The sequence below is a fragment of the Homarus americanus genome, unplaced genomic scaffold, assembly GCF_018991925.1.
Source record: "Homarus americanus isolate GMGI-L3 unplaced genomic scaffold, GMGI_Hamer_2.0 scaffold54679, whole genome shotgun sequence".
In the NCBI taxonomy this organism is placed as follows: domain Eukaryota; kingdom Metazoa; phylum Arthropoda; class Malacostraca; order Decapoda; family Nephropidae; genus Homarus; species Homarus americanus.
The window spans coordinates 2,359,031-2,376,611 of NW_024722701.1; positions in this window are offsets into that span (position 1 = coordinate 2,359,031).

Sequence of the window (17,581 nt, forward strand, 5' to 3'; positions counted from 1 at the left end):
CACACCACCTCACCACCTCACCACCAACCTCACCACCACCACCTACCACTACTACCACCACCACCACATACCTCACTCACACCACCACCACCACACCATCACCACCACTACCACCACCATCACCACCACCACCACCACCCAACTACCACCATCACTTCATCACCACCACCACTACTCTCACCACCACCACCACCACCACCACCACCACCACCACCACCACACCATCACCTCACCACCATCACCACACCACCACACCATCACCACCACCACCACCACCACCATCACTCACACATCACCACCACCACCACACCACCACCACTCACCACCACTACCACCACATCACCACACTCACCACCATCACTACTACCACCATCACCACCACTACCACTACTCACCACCACCACACCACCACTACCATCACTACTAACATCACCACAACTACTCACATCACCACCACCACCCCACTCACCATCACTACTATTACTACCACCACCACTACACACAACATACACACCTGCCGTATACACACAAGATTGTGTATCCTCAGGGTGTATGTCCTCATGTATACAGTAAAGAAGGATGGGTATGGTGGTGGTGTGTATGGAGGGGTGGTGTGTATGGTGGGTGGGTGGGGTATGGTGGTGGGTGTATGGTGGGTGGGTGTGTGGTGGGTGTGTATGGTGGTGGGTGTATGATGGGTGGGTGTGTATGGTGGGTGTATGGTGGTGGGTGTGTGTGGAGGTGGGTATGGTGGGGTGTGGTGGGTGGTAGTGGTGTGGTATGGTGGGTGGGTGGCATGGGTGGGTGTATGGTGGGTGGTGTGTGGTGGTGCTGGTGGTGTGGGGTGTATGGTGGGTGGGTGTATGGTGGGTGGGTGTATGGAGGGTGGTGTGTATGGTGGGTGGGTGGCGGTGGGTGGGTGGGTGGGTGGTGTGTATGGAGGGTGGGTGGGTGGGGGTGTGTATGGTGGGGTATGGTGGGTGGGTGTGTGGGTGTATGGGGTGGGTGTGTATGCTGGTGGGTGTGTGCTGGGTGGGTGTGTGTATGTGTGGGTGTGTGTATGCTGGTGGGGTGTGTATGGTGGTGGGTGTGTATGGTGGGTGGGTGGGTGGTGGTAGGGTGGGGTGTGTGTATGGTGGTGGGTGTGTGTATGGAGGGTGGGTGTGTGTGGAGGGTGGGTGTGTATGGAGTGGGTGTATGGAGGGGTGGTGTGTATGGTGGGTGATGGAGGGTGGGTGTATGCTGGTGGGTGTGTATGCTGGTGGGTGTGTATGCTGGGTGGGTGTGTATGGTGGGTGGGTGTGTATGGTGGTGGTGGGGGTGGGTGGGTGTGGTGGGTGGGTGTGTATGGTGGGTGGGTGGGTATGGTGGGTGGTGTGTATGGAGGGTGGTGTGTATGGAGGGTGGGTGTATGGAGGGTGGGTGTGTATGGGTGGGTGTATGGAGGGTGGTGGGTGGGGTGTGTGTGGAGGGTGGGTGGAGGGTGTGTATGGTGGGGTATGGTGGGTGGGTGTATGGTGGGTGGTGTGTATGGTGGGTGGGTGTAAGGGAGGGGTGGGTGTGTATGGAGGGTGGGTGTGTATGGGTGGGTGTATGGTGGGTGGGTGTATGGTAGGTGGGTGGTGTATGGTGGGGTGGTGTGTGGGGATGGTGCATGGAGGGTGGGTGTGGTGGAGGGTGGGTGTGTATGGTGGGTGGTATGGAGGGTGGTGTGGTATGGGGTGGGTGTATGGTGGTGGGTGGTGTATGGAGGGTGGGTGTATGGAGGGTGGGTGTGTGGAGGGTGTGTATGGTGGGTGTGGGTGGTGGTGTGTATGGAGGGTGGGTGTGTATGAGGGTGTGCGTATGGAGGGTGGGGGTGTGTATGGTGGGTGGGTGTGTATGGTGGGTGGGTGTGTATGGAGGGTGGGTGTATGGTGGGTGGGTGGGGTGGGTGTGTATGGTGGGGGGTGTATGTGGTGGGTGGGGGTGTGGGTGTGGAGGGGTGGTGTGTATGCTGGGTGGGGTGTGGGTGGAGGGTGGGGTGTATGGAGGGTGTGATGGAGGGTGGGGTGTATGGAGGGTGTGTATGCTGGGTGGGTGTGGGAGGGTGGTGGGTGAGGGGGTGTGGTGGGTGTGTATGGTGGGTGGGTGGGTGTGTATGCTGGGTGGGTGTGTATGGAGTGGTGGGGTGTGTATGTGGTGTATGGGGGTGGGTGTATGATGGTGGGTGTGTATGGTGGGTGGGTGTGTATGGTGGTGGGTGTGTGGTGGGTGAGGTGGGTGTGTATGGTGGGTGGGTGTGTGTGTGGTGGGTGTGGGTGTGGGGAGGGTGGGTGTGTATGGAGGGTGGGTGTGTATGGAGGGTGGGTGTATGGTGGGTGGGTGTGTATGGTGGTGGGTGTGTGTATGGAGGTGGGGGGTGTGTGTGGAGGGTGTATGGTGGTGGGTGTGTGTGTATGGTGGGTGGGTATGGTGGGTGGGTGTGGGTGGGTGTGTGTGGGTGGGTGTGATGGGTATGGAGGTGATGTGGGTGGGTGTATGGAGGGTGGTGTATGGTGGTGGGTGAGTGCTGGGTGGGTGGGTGAGGTGGGTGTGTATGGTGGGTGTGTATGGTGGTGGTGTGTATGGAGGGTGGTGGGGGTGTGTATGGTGGGTGGAGTGTGTGGGTGGAGGGTGTGGAGGGTGGGTGTGTATGAGGGTGGGTGTGTATGGTGGGTGTGGGGGTGGGTGGAGGGGGTGTGTGGTGGGGGTGTATGCTGGGTGGGGTGTATGATGGGTGGTGGGTGTATGGAGGGTGGGTGTGTATGGGTGGTGTGGGTGTGTATGGAGGGTGGGTGTATGGGGTGGGTGTATGGAGGGTGGTGGTGGGTGTATGGGTGGGTATGGGGTGGGTGGATGGTGGGTGGGTGGGTGTATGGTGGGTGGGTGTGTATGGTGGTGGGTGTATGGAGGGTGGGTGTATGGAGGGTGGGTATGGTGGGTGGGTGTGTGGTGGTGTGTGGGTGGGTATGGTGGGTGGGGGTGGTGTGTATGGAGGGGTGGGTGGGTGTGTATGGTGGGTGGGGTGTATGGTGGGTGGTGTGTGGTGGGTGTATGAGGGTGGTATGATGGGTGGTGTGTATGGGTGGTGTGTATGGAGGGTGGGTGTGTGTGGAGGGTGGGTGTGTGGTGATGGGTGGGTGGGTGGGTGTGTATGGAGGGTGGGTGTATGGAGGGTGGGTGTGTGGAGGGTGGGTGTGGGTGGTGGGTGTGTGGTGGGTGGGTGTGTGTGGTGGGTGGGTGTGTGGGAGGGTGGGTGTGGGTGGGGTGTGTATGAGGTGTGCGTATGGTGGGGGGTGGGGGTGGGTGTGGGTGGGTGGAGTGGTGGGGGTGGGTATGGTGGGTGGGTGTGTGTGGTGGTGTGTGTATGGTGGTGGGTGTGTATGGTGGGTGGGTGTGTATGGAGGGTGGGTGTGTATGGTGGGTGGGTGTGTATGGAGGGTGTGCGTATGGTGGGTGGGTGTGTATGGAGGGTGTGCGTATGGTGGGTGGGTGTGTATGGTGGGTGTATATCGCTCAATACTTTTCATTAGGGGTCCTCGGGCACTGTATTAATGTGTATGATTGATTTGGCCGAGTGTATTGTCGCATACTGTGTGGTGTATGGTGTATTATTGGGTATTGAAGTGTATGGTCTATACCTTTGTGTATTTCATGGGTATATTGTTAAAAGTGTGTGTGTGTGTGTGTGTGTGTGTGTGTGTGTGTGTGTGTGTGTGTGTGTGTGTGTACACCATGCATCACACGCTCACACTACCTATCTACACTACCTACACCACCAACAAGCTGGTACATCTCTCTCTCATTTTTAGCGAGTTTAGCGAGTTATTACAGTGGTTGTATCATTGTGAGGCGTTGACGAGCGCTAGGACCCCAAACACTGTGAATATACATGATAAACATGCGCTGGGACCCAAACACTGTGAATATACGCGGTAAACATGCACTGGGACCCCAAACACTGTGAATATACGCGGTAAACATGCGCTGGGACCCCAACCACTGTGAATATACGCGGTAAACGACGCTGGGACCCCAAACACTGTGAATATACGCGGTAAACATATGGGACCAAACACTGTGAATATGCGGTAAACATCGCATCGCTGGGACCCCAAACACTGTGAATATACGCGGTAAACGCGCTGGGACCCAAACACTGTGAATATACGCGGTAAACATGCGCTGGGACCCCAAACACTGTGAATATACGCGGTAAACATGCGTTGGGACCCCAAACACTGTGAATATACGCGGTAAACATACGCTGGGACCCCAAACACTGTGAATATACGCGGTAAACATGCGCTGGGACCCCAAACACTGTGAATATACGCGGTAAACATGGGCTGGGACCCCAAACACTGTGAATATATCGTGTTGATGGGGACAGGAAGACGCCCCATACCGGTGTGAATATTGTGCGTCTTATCTTATAAAGAGCAACAGAAAATGGAGCTTTGTGATAACCTGTCTGTGTTTGTCTCTTTCTCCAGCCAAGTATTTATTACAATGTGATGTAGCGAGAGTTGTAGCCCACTGTGGCCTCTGGACTCTGTGGCCCTGTAGACTGTCTGTGGCCCTGTAGACTGTCTGTGGCCCTGTAGACTGTCTGTGGCCCTGTAGACTGTCTGTGGCCCTGTAGATGTAGCCGACTGCAGGAAGCCGCCGAGTCTCTTGAAGATCCTGGCTAGATGTCCTCCAAGTTATACATCCCCAAGCCCTCACACTCACGCGCGTGCACACACTCATCTAGCCCACTAGCGTATTTGAAAAGAAAAAAAGTGTGTGTGTGTCTTGTTATTTGAGTACACACACACACACACACACACACGAGAGAGAGAGAGAGGAGTTACTTCTACAAGGTGTGGCGAAAGTGGAGCAACAGGTGGAGGTGTGGAGGGTGTGGTAGACTGGTGGAGGAGCTGGGTCACCGCAAGAGGGGAGTGGTGGCGGTGGGAGGTGGTGGTGGAGGTGGTGGCGGAGGAGGAGGCGGCGGCGGTGACGAAGGCGAAGACGAAGTGGCGGTTGGTGGTGGAGGTATGCTGGTCCACACACAACAGGGCAAGTTGGTCAGGATCGTCAGCGTCGAGTGGGTGTCGGAGGATTGGCCGGTGAGTACTATACTGGGGTCATACTGGGGTCAAACTTACTCATACTGGGGTCAAATTTACTCATACTGGGTCATACTGGGGTTAAACTCTCATACTGGGGTCAAACTCACTCATACTGGGGTCAAATTTACTCATACTGGGTCATACTGGGGTTAAACTCTCATACTGGGGTCAAACTCACTCATACTGGGGTCAAACTTACTCATACTGGGGTCAAATTTACTCATACTGGGTCATACTGGGGTTAAACTCTCATACCTAGGGTCAAATTTACTCATACTGGGGTCCATTTACTCATACTGGGTCATACTGGGCTTAAACTCTCATACTGAGGTCAAACTCACTAATACTGGGGTCAAATTTACTCATACTGGGGTCAAACTCACTCATACTGGGGTCAAACTCACTCATACTGGGTCATACTGGGGTTAAACTCTCATACTGGGGTCAAACTGAATCATACTCCTACTGGGAGTTATATTCACCGATTCAATGAAATGAGTCGGTAGGTTAGGTTAGTTTTCGTTGGGTTAGGTTAGGCTAGTTTAGTTGGGTTAGGTTAGGCTAGTTTAGTTTTCGTTGGGTTAGGTTAGGCTAGTTTAGTTTTCGTTGGGTTAGGTTAGGCTAGTTTAGTTTTCGTTGGGTTAGGTTAAATTAGATTATAATATCAACCCATCATGATAAAATAAATAACAATCATTTACATAGTTCATGTAATTACAACACTTAGATCCGCCAGGAAACTCGTCACCACAACATCGACCGGATACTGGACATGATGCTGAGGGTGTGAATGGACGGAAGGAAGTGTATCAGCGGGAGGAAGAGGAAGTGAGAGTATAAATAAAGAGATAAACGAGAAGGAAAAGAAACTACAATAATGAGAGATAGAGTAACAACAATGATGTGTGTGTGTGTGTGTGTGTGTGTTATATAATATGGGTTAAACGGTTGTACAGTATTTTGTTCTTCCAATGATTGACGTTATGTAAAATTGACTTAATAAACAGAAGTCAATTAACCTTTGACCTTTTGGGAAGTAAAAATTATAATAAAAAAAAAATGCGTTTGTGATTATGTAAAAGGATTAATTGTTTTTGTTGATTTTGATATTTTTTGATAATTTTTAGTCGTACGTTTGGGTCAGGTGAATTACGGCAGCGAGGAAAACATGTCACGTGTAATGTGGTTCATGTCAGATGTGAGGTGAGTTTGTTGCCTCATGATGGCCAGGTGAGGTGAGTTTGTTGCCTCATGATAGCCAGGTGAGGTGAGTTTGTTGCCTCATGATGGCCAGGTGAGGTGAGTTTGTTGCCTCATGATGGCCAGGTGAGGTGAGTTTGTTGCCTCATGAGGGTCAGGTGAGGTGAGCTTGTTGCCTCATGATGGCCAGGTGAGACAGGAAACAAAATGATAACAATAACAAGACTCACGAGATGGCAACACTAACACCAGGGTGCAAGTATCTGTATTTGAGAATTATTTTTATACTGTGTTAACTGATGCCAAGTTAATATCGTGTTAAGGTAAAGTCTCAGTGTTAATGTTGTCTCGTAACTGATGCCAAGTTAATATCGTGTTATGGCAAAGTCTCAGTGTTAATGTTGTCTCGTAACTGATGCCAAGTTAATATCGTGTTAAGGTAAAGTCTCAGTGTTAATGTTGTCTCGTAACTGATGCCAAGTTAATATCGTGTTAAGGTAAAGTCTCAGCGTTAATGTTGTCTCGTAACTGATGCCAAGTTAATATCGTGTTAAGGTAAAGTCTCAGTGTTAATGTTGTCTCGTAACTGATGCCAAGTTAATATCGTGTTAAGGTAAAGTCTCAGCGTTAATGTTGTCTCGTAACTGATGCCAAGTTAATATCGTGTTATGGTAAAGTCTCAGTGTTAATGTTGTCCCGTAACTGATGCCAAGTTAATATCGTGTTATGGTAAAGTCTCAGTGTTAATGTTGTCTCGTAACTGATGCCAAGTTAATATCGTGTTAAGGTAAAGTCTCAGTGTTAATGTTGTCTCGTAACTGATGCCAAGTTAATATCGTGTTAAGGTAAAGTCTCAGTGTTAATGTTGTCTCGTAACTGATGCCAAGTTAATATCGTGTTATGGTAAAGTCTCAGTGTTAATGTTGTCTCGTAACTGATGCCAAGTTAATATCGTGTTAAGGTAAAGTCTCAGTGTTAATGTTGTCTCGTAACTGATGCCAAGTTAATATCGTGTTAAGGTAAAGTCTCAGTGTTAATGTTGTCTCGTAACTGATGCCAAGTTAATATCGTGTTAAGGTAAAGTCTCAGTGTTAATGTTGTCTCGTAACTGATGCTAAGTTAATATCGTGTTAAGGTAAAGTCTCAGTGTTAATGTTGTCTCGTAACTGATGCCAAGTTAATATCGTGTTAAGGTAAAGTCTCAGTGTTAATGTTGTCTCGTAACTGATGCCAAGTTAATGTCGTGTTAAGGTAAAGTCTCAGTGTTAATGTTGTCTCGTAACTGATGCCAAGTTAATATCGTGTTAAGGTAAAGTCTCAGTGTTAATGTTGTCTCGTAACTGATGCCAAGTTAATATCGTGTTAAGGTAAAGTCTCAGTGTTAATGTTGTCTCGTAACTGATGCCAAGTTAATATCGTGTTAAGGTAAAGTCTCAGTGTTAATGTTGTCTCGTAACTGATGCTGCTATCGTGTTAAGGTAAAGTCCTTGCGTTAATGTTGTCTCGTAACTGCCAAGTTAATATCGTTAAGGTAGTCTCAGGGTTATCGTTGTCTCGTAACTGATGCCGTTAATATCGTGTTAAGGTAAAGTCCGCGTTAATGTTGTCTCTGCAACATGCTGCTATCGTGTTAAGCGTAAAGTCCCCAGGTTAATGTTGTCTCGTAACCGATGCCGGTCATCGTGCTATGCAAAAAGTCTCAGGGTTAATACGTTGTCTCGTAACTGATGCCAAGTTAATATCACCGTGTTAAGCGTAAAGTCCTGGTGTTAATGTTGTCTCGTAACTGATGCTGTTACTAAGTCGTGTTATGGTAAAGTCTCAGTGTTAATGTTGTCTCGTAACTGATGCCAAGTTAATATCGTGTTAATGTAAAGTCTCAGTGTTAATGTTGTCTCGTAACTGATGCCAAGTTAATATCGTGTTAAGGTAAAGTCTCAGTGTTAATGTTGTCTCGTAACTGATGCCAAGTTAATATCGTGTTAAGGTAAAGTCTCAGTGTTAATGTTGTCTCGTAACTGATGCCAAGTTAATATCGTGTTAAGGTAAAGTCTCAGTGTTAATGTTGTCTCGTAACTGATGCCAAGTTAATATCGTGTTAAGGTAAAGTCTCAGTGTTAATGTTGTCTCGTAACTGATGCCAAGTTAATATCGTGTTAAGGTAAAGTCTCAGTGTTAATGTTGTCTCGTAACTGATGCCAAGTTAATATCGTGTTAAGGTAAAGTCTCAGTGTTAATGTTGTCTCGTAACTGATGCCAAGTTAATATCGTGTTAAGGTAAAGTCTCAGTGTTAATGTTGTCTCGTAACTGATGCCAAGTTAATATCGTGTTAAGGTAAAGTCTCAGTGTTAATGTTGTCTCGTAACTGATGCCAAGTTAATATCGTGTTAAGGTAAAGTCTCAGTGTTAATGTTGTCTCGTAACTGATGCCAAGTTAATATCGTGTTAAGGTAAAGTCTCAGTGTTAATGTTGTCTCGTAACTGATGCCAAGTTAATATCGTGTTAAGGTAAAGTCTCAGTGTTAATGTTGTCTCGTAACTGATGCCAAGTTAATATCGTGTTAAGGTAAAGTCTCAGTGTTAATGTTGTCTCGTAACTGATGCCAAGTTAATATCGTGTTATGGTAAAGTCTCAGTGTTAATGTTGTCTCGTAACTGATGCCAAGTTAATATCGTGTTAAGGTAAAGTCTCAGTGTTAATGTTGTCTCGTAACTGATGCCAAGTTAATATCGTGTTAAGGTAAAGTCTCAGTGTTAATGTTGTCTCGTAACTGATGCCAAGTTAATATCGTGTTAAGGTAAAGTCTCAGTGTTAATGTTGTCTCGTAACTGATGCCAAGTTAATATCGTGTTAAGGTAAAGTCTCAGTGTTAATGTTGTCTCGTAACTGATGCCAAGTTAATATCGTGTTAAGGTAAAGTCTCAGTGTTAATGTTGTCTCGTAACTGATGCCAAGTTAATATCGTGTTAAGGTAAAGTCTCAGTGTTAATGTTGTCTCGTAACTGATGCCAAGTTAATATCGTGTTAAGGTAAAGTCTCAGTGTTAATGTTGTCTCGTAACTGATGCCAAGTTAATATCGTGTTAAGGTAAAGTCTCAGTGTTAATGTTGTCTCGTAACTGATGCCAAGTTAATATCGTGTTAAGGTAAAGTCTCAGTGTTAATGTTGTCTCGTAACTGATGCCAAGTTAATATCGTGTTAAGGTAAAGTCTCAGTGTTAATGTTGTCTCGTAACTGATGCCAAGTTAATATCGTGTTAGGTAAAGTCTCAGTGTTAATGTTGTCTCGTACTGATGCCGTTAATATCGTGTTAGTAAAGTCTCGTGTTAATGTTGTCCCGTAACTGATGCCAAGTTAATATCGTGTTAAGGTAAATCTCAGTGTTAATGTTGTCTCGTAACTGATGAAGTTAATATCGTGTTAAGGTAAAGTCTCAGTGTTAATGTTGTCTCGTAACTGATGCCAAGTTAATATCGTGTTAAGGTTAAGTCTCAGTGTTAATGTTGTCGTAACTGATGCCAAGTTAATATCGTGTTAAGGTAAAGTCTCAGTGTTAATGTTGTCTCGTAACTGATGCCAAGTTAATATCGTGTTAAGGTTAAGTCTCAGTGTTAATGTTGTCGTAACTGATGCCAAGTTAATATCGTGTTAAAAGTCTCAGTGTTAATGTTGTCTCGTAACTGATGCCAAGTTAATATCGTGTTAAGTTAAAGTCTCAGTGTTAATGTTGTCTCGTAACTGATGCCAAGTTAATATCGTGTTAAGGTAAAGTCTCAGTGTTAATGTTGTCTCGTAACTGATGCCAAGTTAATATCGTGTTAGGTTAAGTTCTAGTGTATGTTGTCTCGTAACTGATGCCAAGTTAATATCGTGTTAAGGTTAAGTCTCAGTGTTAATGTTGTCTCGTAACTGATGCCAAGTTAATATCGTGTTAAGGTAAAGTCTCAGTGTTAATGTTGTCTCGTAACTGATGCCAAGTTAATATCGTGTTAAGGTAAAGTCTCAGTGTTAATGTTGTCTCGTAACTGATGCCAAGTTAATATCGTGTTAGGTAAAGTCTCAGTGTTAATGTTGTCTCGTAACTGATGCCAAGTTAATATCGTGTTAAGGTAAAGTCACAGTGTTAATGTTGTCTCGTAACTGATGCCAAGTTAATATCGTGTTAAGGTAAAGTCTCAGTGTTAATGTTGTCTCATAACTGATGCCAAGTTAATATCGTGTTATGGTAAAGTCTCAGTGTTAATGTTGTCTCGTAACTGATGCCAAGTTAATATCGTGTTATGGTAAAGTCTCAGTGTTAATGTTGTCTCGTAACTGATGCCAAGTTAATATCGTGTTATGGTAAAAGTCTCAGTGTTAATGTTGTCTCGTAACTGATGCCTATCGTGTTATCGTAAAGTCTCAGTGTTAATGTTGTCTCGTAACCATGCGAAGTTAATATCGTGTTAAGGTAAAGTCACAGTGTTAATGTTGTCTCTATACTGATGCCGTTAACATATCGTGTTAAGTAAAGTCTCAGTGTTAATATTTGCTCTCGTAACTGATGCCAGTTAATATCGTGTTAAGGTAAAGTCACAGTGTTAATGTTGTCTCGTAACCTGATGCCGTTAATATCGTGTTATGGTAAAGTCTCAGTGTTAATGTTGTCTCGTAACTGATGCCAAGTTAATATCGTGTTAAGGTAAAGTCTCAGTGTTAATGTTGTCTCGTAACTGATGCCAAGTCATATCGTGTTAAGGTTAAGTCTCAGTGTTAATGTTGTCTCGTGTCTTCCTCCTCTCGTATCTTCCTCTCCTCGTGTCTTCCCTCCTCTCATGTTCTCCTCTCATGTCTTCCTCCTCTCGTGTCTTCCCTCCTCTCGTGTCTTCCTCCTCTCGTGTCTTCCCTCCTCTCGTGTCTTCCTCCTCTCGTGTCTTCCTCCTCTCGTGTCTTCCTCCTCTCGTGTCTTCCTCCCTCTCGTGTCTTCCTCCTCTCCGTGTCTCCTCCTCGTGTCTTCCTCCTCTCTGTCTTCCTCCTCTCGTGTCTTCCTCCTCTCGTGTCTTCCTCTCTCGTGTCTTCCTCCTCTCGTGTCTTCCTCCTCTCCTCTTCTTCTGTGACATTCTTACTGGCGTCCAATACCTCTTGTTTAGGATGGTGGCCTGTGTGTGTGTGTGTGTGTGTGTGTGTGTGTGTGTGTGAGGTAAACGACCCTCTACTGCTAACATCTCCCTTTCTCCCGTTTATCCTCGTTCCCTCCCTCCTTTATTCCTCCCCCAACAGCCTCACAGCCTCCCTCCTGATGGTGGCCTCTACCTCTCCTCCCTCCTGATGGCGGCCTCTACCTCCCTCCCTCCTGATGGTGGCCTCTACCTCTCCTCCCTCCTGATGGTGGCCTCTACTTCCTGTGACGGATGTGGCTCCCCGGTGCCAAGGTGGTCGTGGGAACCAGGCGGCTGCGTGAGGGGGGCTGGAGATGAGGGAGGAGGCTAAGATGAGGAGGGCGAGAGGGGAGGGGGGGCTAGGAGGATGAGGGAGGCTTGGATACCAGGAGGGAAGGAGGAGGTGATAAAATGGAGAAGGAGGGGGGAGGTGATAAAACGGATGCAGGCAGGCAGGCAGGCAGGCAGGCAGGCAGGCAGGCAGGCAGGCAGGCAGGCTGGCAGGTCAGGGACACAGGTTATCACAGATGTCAGTACACAGGTGTGATCTCATTTCTTGTTGCAGCATTGCTAGGGGGGGGGTAGAGGGAGGGAAAGTGGGGGAGAGGAAGAGGGGTAGAGGGAGGGAAGAGGGGTAGAGGAGGGAAGAGGGGTAGGGGGAGAGAGGGTGAGAGGGGGAAGAGTGGGGTGAGGGAAGGATGGGAGGTTGTTATGCGGTCATTTGGGATCTTAATTTAACACATTTAATTTGAGTGAGAGCTAATAAACTATTTAACCGTATTATCGGCTAATAAACTATTTAACCGTATTATCCCGGCCTAATAAACTATTTAACCGTATTATCCCGGCCTAATAAACTATATGACCGTATTATCCCGGCCTAATAAACTATTTAACCGTATTATCCCGGCCTAATAAACTGCTTCAATGTCAATTTCTAATACCGAGGGCGTTAAGTGCCTCTGTCATCACTTATAAGGGAAATTGTAGTGGGGTGACTTAAGTGAGGTAGTTAAGTGTGACTTACCTCCTGTTATGAGGAGGAGGAGGAGGAGAGGTGATGGAGGAGGAGGAGGAGGAGGAGGTGATGGAGGAGGAGGAGGAGGAGGAGGTGTTGGAGGAGGAGGTGATGGAGGAGGAGGAGGAGGAGGTGATGGAGGAGGAGGAGGAGGAGGAGGTGATGGAGGAGGAGGAGGAGGAGGAGGAGGAGAGGTGATGGAGGAGGAGGAGGAGGAGGAGGTGATGGAGGGAGGGAGGAGGAGGAGGAGGAGGAGGAGGTGATGGAGGGGGAGGAGAGGTGATGGAGGAGGAGGAGAGGTGATGGAGGAGGAGGAGGAGGAGAGGTGATGGAGGAGGGAGGAGGAGGAGGAGGAGGTGATGGAGGGAGGAGGAGAGGTGATGGAGGAGGGAGGGAGGAGGAGGAGAGGTGATGGAGGGAGGGAGGAGGAGGAGGAGAGGTGATGGAGGAGGAGGAGAAAGAATCTGGGTCATGGAGAGCCAGGAATGCTATTGGTCGACCTGCCTCCTCTTCTCTCTCAGGCGGTTGTGGGCGGGGGGTCGTGACAACTACCTCCTTTACTCCCTGCCTCTGCCTTCACCTCCCTTTACCCTTCTATCTATCCTTTAACCTTCCTTTTATACCTTTACCTTCCCTTCTCTCCCTTTATCTTTCCTTAACTCCTTTAGCCTCCCTTCTCTCCTTTACCTTTCCTTAGCTCCTTTAACCTTCCTTCTCTCCCTTTACCTTTCCTTAGCTCCTTTAACTCCCTTTCTCTCCATTTACCTTTCCTGTCTCCTTTTACCTTCCTTTATTCTCTGTCTCTCCCTTTACCCTCCTGTTTACCCTCCCTTTACCTTGGTTATAGTCCTCACTGTGGGGAGTATTGTCAGGAAAACACACACACACACACACACACACACACACACACACACACACACACACACACACACACACACACACACACACACACACACACACACACACACACACACACACACACACTTGTGCCAAACACTTGCTCACATAAAACTGAGACACTACTACCTCTGAGTCACCCCGTGTGTGTGTGTGTGTGTGTGTGTGTGTGTGTGTGTGTGTGTGTGTGTGTGTTGTGTGTGTGTGTGTGTGTTCTTGACACGTTTGGTCTTCCCCTCCTCCTTCTCATATTCCTTCCTTCTCCTCTTTTCTCCTTCCTCCCCTCATTCTTCCTCCTTCTTCCTCTCCTTCTTCCTTCTCCTCTTTTCTCTTCCTCCTCATTCCTCTTCCTCTCCTTCATCTTCCTACCTCTTCCTTCTCCTCCTCTTATGTATACGGTACAGGTGTGGCCTGAGAGTTCTGTCTCAACTCTGTCATTAACGGTAAGGACAGAATGAGGGCTGACAGGTGAGGAGGTGAGAGGACAGATGAGGGAGAGTGGAGGGACAGGTGAGGAGGGACAGAATGAGGCTGACAGGTGAGTGAGGGGGACAGGTGAGGGGAGTGGGGGGACAGATGAGGGAGTGAGGGGGGGGACAGGTGAGGGAGGTGAGTGGGACACGTGTTGGGAAGGAGTGGGACACGTGTTGGGAGAGTGAGTGGGACACGTGTTAGGGAGAGTGAGTGGGACACGTGTTAGGGGGCAATTAGAACTTGGTCCCATTACAGCAGGGTCCAATCCCATTACAACTGGGGCGTATTACAACTTGACCACTGAAACCTATTACGATTGGGTCTATTAGAACTGAGGCCTATTCGAACTGGGACCTATTAGAACTGGTCTCATTAGAACTGGGACCTTTAGAACTGGGGTCTTTAGAACTGGGACCTATTAGAACTGGGGCCTATTAGAACTGGGGCACTATTAGAACTGAGGCCTATAGAACTGGGGCCTATTAGAACTGGAACCTATTAGAACTGAGGTCTATTAGAACTGAGGCCTGTTAGAACTGGAGGCCCATAGAACTGGGCCTATTAGAACTGGGGCCTATTAGAACTGGGGCCTATTAGAACTGGGCCTATTAGAACTGGGGCCTATTAGAACTGGGGCCTATTAGAACTGGGGCCTATTAGAACTGGGGCCTATTAAAATCGAAACCTTTGTTCGAGTCGCTACCAGGGGTATAAACATTAAGTGAACACCTGTACGAGGACACAGGTGTAGCGCAGGTGTGTAGGTTCAGTAAGTCCCCCACACCTACACTCAACACACGTACACCTGATTTTGGTAACTCGGAATGAATGTACAGTCCCCTTCACTAGTGCGTTTACAGGGGCTCGTCATATAAACATTCCACAGATCATTATCATTGAGATGTTTGTTTTAATATTGTTTTAATATTGTTTGTTTTAATTTGATTCCATAGTTTGTTTACTATTGTGAGTTTACTTCTGTCAAATGTAAACAAACACTGTACTACCACACTGCACTAAACCTGATGACCCCCTGTAAACGCAGTAGTGAAGGGGACTGTACTTGATGTTGTAGCTTAAAATGCACACATACACACACACACACACATACACACACATACACACACGTAACTTAACTTTGAAATTGTATGTGTTGGCACCATAGAGTAGTGAAGCTGATCACCTCCCCTTCCCTGCTTTCACCTCCATTTCTCCCTCAGCTTCTCTTCCCTGCCTCCTATTTCTCCTCCTTCCTTCTTTCCTCCCTCCTTGTGTACAGTATATATAGTAACGTGAGCTCTGGCCTCTACTTTATATATGATCCACCTCTTAATCTTTCTTTCCTTCCCTCCTCCTCCAGACAGACAGAGGGTACACGGTAGGGTTGATTTTGCCTCTTACAGCGGGTAGTTTATTGTGCACCCCACACTCATCCTGTGAGCGGTAGCACAAAAGGATTACAGAGTAGAGTTTACAACGGGTCATAATAATTAACCCCCGTGGTCAGGATATTATGGCACTGAATGTAATGTTACGTTATTTGCTTAGTTCTATACATAAAGGGTAACTTATTCACAAATGCTTGAGTACAGGCTGGAGGCAGTATGTCTGGCCTCACACTTTGTTATTCACATTTGCGTGAGAAGTATTCAAGCACATTGTGTATTTGGTTCTATACACGGGGACTGAGGGGAGGTGAGTGTTGGTGGTCACACGGGAAGATACGGGTCCCAGTACCTGTGAAGGTTTACTGAATACTTAAGTTGGCGACACTGGACCTGGTGCCTGTGAGGTAATGAGAGGGGAGAGGGGAAGGAAGGGAGGAGGGAGAGAGGGAAGGAAGGAGGGGAGGGGAGAGGGAAGGAAGGAGGGAGAGAGGGAAGGAGGGAGGGAGAGAGGGGAGAGGGAAGAAGGAGGGAGGGGGAGAGGGAGAAGGAGGAGAGAGGGAAGGAGGGAGGGAGAGGAGAGGGAAGAAGGAGGGGAGAGGGAAGGAGGGGAGGAGAGGGAAGGAGGAGGGGAGGAGAGAGGGAAGGAAGGAGGAGGGAGAGAGGGAAGGAAGGAGGGAGAGAGAGGAAGGAAGGAGGGAGGGGAGAGAGGAAGGAAGGGAGGGAGGGAGAGGGAAGAAGGAGGGAGGGAGAGAGGGAAGGAAGGAGGAGGGAGAGAGGAAGGAAGGAGGAGGAGAGAGGAAGGAAGGAGGGGGGAGAAGGAAGGAGGGGAGGAAGGAGGGAGGGAGAGAGGGAAGGAAGGAGAAAGGAGAGGTGAAGAAAGTGAAACAGTATAGAGTTGTTCCATAGAGTTTTGTGGGTGTGACCAGGTGCGAGGGTCTGTTTGAGGGTGTGGTGGTGTTAGGGTGTGTGGTGTTAGGGTGTGGTAGGGTGTTAGGGGTGTGTGTTAGGGGTGTGGTGATGTTAGGGGTGTGGTGGGTGTTAGGGGTGGTAGTGTTAGGGTGTGGTGTTAGGGGTGTGGTGGTGTTAGGGGTGTGTGGTGTTAGTGTGTGTGTGTTAGGTGGTGGTGTTAGTGTGTGAGAGGGTGTGGTGTTAGGGTGGTGGGTGTTAGTGTGGTGTGTTAGTGTGTAGTGTGTGGTGTTAGGTGTGGTGTTAGGGTGTGTGGTGGTGTTAGGGTGTGGTGGGTGTTAGTGTGGTGGTGTTAGGGTGTGGTGGTATGAGGTGTAGTGTTGTGGTAGCGGCTTCATGTAAGTATGATGATGACGGTTGTGTTGTGGTAGTGTGTGTATGTGGTGTTGTGGTAGTATGTGTGTATGTGGTGTTGTGGTAGAGGTTATGTTATGGTGGTAGTGGTGGTGGTGGCAGGCGGTAGTGGGAGGGTTGCCATGACTACACAGAACACACCCTGACTCACCTAGCAAACGTAACAGATGGGTGAAGGTGCAAGTGGTGGCCTCTGTGTGGGTGGGGGGGCAGGGGGTCAGAGGTCATATTTCAAGGTCCGGACGGTTTAGACAGATAATAAACTACCCCCCTCTCGTGGGCAATCTAAAATATATAGGGTGTTGACAGGCTGACGGGTTGACTGTTCACTCTTGTCTGTCCCCAAAAGATATTTAATTTTCCATGACTATTCACTTCTTCCTTCCGTCCCCTCTCTCCTCTCGGGCATTCTCCCCCCACCTCTCCCCTCTCCCCACCAGTCCCCTCTCCCCTCCCACTCTCGCCCTCTTTTCCTATCCACTTCACCTCACCTACCTTCCTTCTGCGCTGTTTCCCCTCTCAGCCCACTCCGCCCACTCACTGACTCGTCCAGTAGGCAGAGAGATATGAGTTGTAGGTGTGGGCGGCAGTTGTGTGGTGTTGCAGGTGTGGGCGGCAGTTGTGTAGTGTTGCAGGTGTGGGCGGCAGTTGTGTAGTGTTGCAGGTGTGGGCGGCAGGTTGAGTTTATCATTTGTTGTGTTTACTTAGGCGTTTGTTCTCATGTTTACACACACACACACACATACATACACACACACACGCGGACGTATGTGTGTGTATGGATGGATGGTACAAGGAATCGGTGACGTCACAGGTTGAGGGTGACGTCAGAACTCACTGCTGGAGGTGTGTGGGCGGAGCTGTATAAGGTGTCCAGTTTACGTGGGGAGGGAGGGAGGGAGGGCGTACAGTCCATTGAGGGAGGGAGGGAGGGCGTACAGTCCATTGAGGGAGGGAGGGAGGGACATATTTCCGCCAGTTACCAGAACCTAACCTAACCTAACCT